This window comes from Cryptomeria japonica, chromosome 5 (genome assembly GCF_030272615.1).
Source record: "Cryptomeria japonica chromosome 5, Sugi_1.0, whole genome shotgun sequence".
Lineage (NCBI taxonomy): Eukaryota > Viridiplantae > Streptophyta > Pinopsida > Cupressales > Cupressaceae > Cryptomeria > Cryptomeria japonica.
In genome coordinates, this window is record NC_081409.1 from 188,502,284 (window position 1) to 188,506,727 (window position 4,444).

Consider the following 4,444-nt stretch of genomic DNA (forward strand, 5'->3'; position numbering starts at 1 on the left):
TCTAGGCCGGGATCCTGAAACACCTGTCTCAAAGCCTCTCTATCTCTGTCGCGATCATATGGAATCAGATCTCCATCAATCGGTATATGCAGAATCCTGTAAACATCCTCAAGGGTGACTGTCATCTCACCCATCGACAAATGGAATGTGCAAGTCTCTGAATGCCATCTCTCGGCCAGCGCAGTCAGCAAACCCATGTTTGCTCGAAACTCAGGCACATATAGCACGTGTCTCAAACCCATCTCCTCGATGGCAGCTCTATCCTGAAATGACAACTCTGGTCACAACCTCTACGTCGATGGGAATCTCTCCCGTGACTCCAGCATAGGCAAATACTCCTGCAGTCAAACAAATCAATCATGTCAGTCATTGTGGCATTCACTGTTCATCACAAAATGCTACCTTTTATCTAAATGCATATGGTTATCTATCCTAGTGACACTCACTGTTCATCACAAAGTGTTGTTGATTATCCTAGTAGTGCTCCCTGTTCATCACAAAGTACTACGTGTGTGACACTCCCTGTTCATCACAAAGTGTTACTCACATCTTGCACTCCCTGTTCATCACAAAGTGTTGCTCATACTTTGGGTACTCCCTGTTCATCACAAAGTACTCTATCTTGGTGCTCCCTATTTATCACAAAGTGTCTTGATCTATGCTAGTCTTCCTAGAGGACCTGCTTGAGTGTATCCTCTCAGCAGCTTATCCAATCGATAGCGTATGTTCATCACAGAATTGCTGATTTGACCTAGAAGATAAAACCTTGCATTTTTCAGACATAAACGCGTTTCTAACTCACAAACGCACCTATAGACTGCACAAGCTCGCCTAAACAACACAGACGCGCCTGTTTTACATAAACGTGCCTACATTGTTCACAAACGCGACTTTGCAACATAAATGCCCTTGTAGGACACAGACGTGCCTGGCACCGACACAGATGCGCCTGTCGGACACAGACACGCCTGACACCGACGTAGACGCGGTTTCCCGATTTTTGCATTTTTTGAACCCTACTTCTAAGCACATTTATTACTCTATTCGGCATGCATTAATGACAAACTTAAATGCATCAAAGTACGAGGAGGTTTGGTGGTACTTACCGGCTCTCCTGCCTTTGTTGGTCTCTGAAATCGGCGAACGCGGTCGAATCTGTGTACGAAAGCCATCGCTGCTGACTGCTGCTGCTCTTTTCTCACTCTGTACTTTGATCCCCTGAAGGTGTAGATGACAATGAGGATGTCTTTTGCCCGTGGTCTATCTTATAGCCTACCCTAGCCTTGGCCTTCATTTTCCGAGTCAGCCTTCTTCATCTTGTGACTCTGTCACTTTATTCGGTCATTCCATTCTAGCCTTTCTTTCTTATCAAGAGATTGTTTGCAATCTTTTTAGACATTTTCATCCAATCTCTCGAGGGGGCATATCATTCCCATTCTGGGGCAACTCTGTATCAGTTCATCTTATCTTCTTTGAAACAACGCGACAAGCCGCATTGTCTCAAAGAGGGGCAAAATGTAGACACCTAAAATTGGCATGTCTAATTAAATAAATATTTTATTTATTTAATTATCTAAGCCTAATTCTTCTATTAATTAAATAAATCTTTATTTATTTAATTAATTCATTTATCCTCTTCTAGCCTTATTTCTCATTTAAATAAATACATTTATTTATTTAAATTATCCTTTTCCTAAATTAAAAAATATTTTATTTATTTAATTATCCCACTTCTTCTATCAATTAAATAAATCTTTATTTATTTAATTAATTCATTAGCTTTTTCTACACATGACACATGTCATTCATCTCTTAATTCCTACACTACCTACCCCTTTCATTATTTTATTATTTCTTCTACCTACCCTCTAATCCTAGCCGACCTCCTTTTTACACCTCTCAATCTTATCCCTCCATTTCATATTGTGTCTTCTATTTAAGGAGATGCCTTCTTCATTATCAAACCCTAATCACTCACCCTAATGACTAATCTTAAGGATTTGGCTACACTACGATCCTACTTGCAACCACATTCCGTTCTTTGTTGAGCTCTTGTGCACATAAAATCTGAGAGCAAATATACCAAGCAAGATCAATGGAGATAGGAAGAATGGAGATCAAAACCCTATTGGACATGTGATGGTATAATCTTTGTGATTTTTGTTTTATTTACATTGTCTTTGGTAATTTTCATATGTTATGGTGGATCTTCGTTGTTGTTAGGCTAGGGTTTTGTGGTTGGATTCATTTAGCCTTTCAATCTTGTTATTATTGTATCCATTTTCACCATAAATAGTTAACATTTGGGTTGATTTTCTATTTTTGTTGTTGTATCGATGCTGGCAGTTTGCTGGCTTTTTGTTGTCTTAGCAGGTTGGGTGGTCTTTTTTGTTTGTATATGATGTCTCTCAGCCCTGTGGAGTTTTATCTGATGGTTTTGTCCTGTATGGGCTTTAAATGATTTATCTTATGTAATCTTGATGTGAAGGGTTTTGGGTCCCTTCAAAACCTATTTTTTCGTAATAAAAAACATTTGTTGTGTTGAATTATTATATAAGATAAATTGGTATTATTTTTCTATTCAACCTAATCCTCTTTGTATTCATGGATTTGATAATATTCCTAGAAATCCACTTGGTATAGTCATATTACCTATCAAAGTAAGACTCGTGACTTTACCTACTCCTAATCATGTCACACCCAACAATCTTAGTTATAACCTTCTTCTAGGTATACCGTGGATTCATGCTGTGAATGAAGTCCCTTATGCTATTCATTGCACAATCAAATTCATATATAACAATGAACTTCACACAATTAAGGCTGATCCTAATCCTTGTGATTTTGTTCATGATGAAGTAGGAAGCATTTCTCCCTTTAATACTATGATTCCTTCAAAACACAATATCCCATTAATGTTCCTTCCTTAGCAAGGAATTGGGGTACATTATACTTTACTCCTTCCTTAAATGGGTGTAAGATCCCTCACTCTAAGAATTAATCCATGAAGGAGCCTTGTGTGTCATTTATTCAAGATTCTTTTTGTCCTTCCGATACATGCCTTGATGATGATATGGTCTCTTTAGACTTTGACACTAAGAATGAACCCTCTCCTCTAAACATTTCAACACACAAATTTGATTCTACACATAGATACAATGAACATGGTTAGGATGTGTACAACAAAGTTTTGACATTCAAGATAAATCTACATCAAACTTTTCCAAAGAAGGTCTAGGTTTCCAAAGTCCTCCTTTTTTGGCATCCCCTTCCCCATTCTCTAATATATCCATGTCTTCTTACAACTTTTCATTACAACAAGAGTATTTTGTATGACCTTCTTTAAGACAACTTGATTACTCTCCCTCTAAAAAATCAAAGAAATAATTATAAGAAAAATCAACACAATCCTTCTTTTTGTAAGTATCACCAAATCTATGGCCATTCCACTAATGAATGTCATGATTTAGCGGACACAATTCAACAACTTATTATAATTGGTATCATTCAAGTACTAGATTACAATGAAATGGACTCCCATCTTAATCCTTTCACATGACATTTATGTTCCCATTATGTTGCTCCTCACTATGTGGGATTGCTAGCTTATTCATTGGTGGATCACTATCATTCATGGTGGTACAATTTCAGGTGCAATCATACTAAGGTAGCAACATTTTAGCATTGCTATTCTTGTCTCCATGCTTGGGGGGCAAGAATAACCTATCAATCATTCATTCTTTCTAAGGGTTCACTTTTCCTTTGTTGAGTTGTATCTTTTCATAATTTGATGTTATTTCTTGCATATAATTATCCTTCATGTGAGTACATGTGTGTTCCTTGTTTAGTACCTATTATTCCTTGAAATGGTTTGTCTTTTATGAATAATCTCTCCTTAGTGAAAGTGAGAACTCCTTCACTAAGAAACCACTTTTTCCTAAACATTGGAGAAGGTGTGTATTATTAGTCCCTTTCTCCTTTCTAAGATGCCATCTTTATTAAGGATCTCCTTTACTCTTGGAGATAGATATCTTTATAGAAAATTATCTTCCTCCTTTGTCAATCATGCATCCCTCAAAAGGATCCCTTTTCATTTTTTTCTAGATATCTCTTTTACAATTATCTCTTCTTTGCTTAAGGAAATAAAGCCTATTTAGGCATCTTTCTTCCTAGCTTGGAATGCATGCATTGTTGATTAACGAACATCTCTTTGGTGTTGAAGGTGGGTATCCTTATTTCTATCTACCTTAAGACATCAACATAAGACTAAGTTGACATCTTAAGGGGGGGCATATATGTGGCCTCCTGGTTGCATTTCAACTATCAATTATCAATTTGGGATTATTACATCCTCATGCTTAATCCTCATCTTATCTATCATTTATGGTATTATTGCATCTTCATGCTTCATCCTTATTTTATGCATCATTTATTTTATATGGGG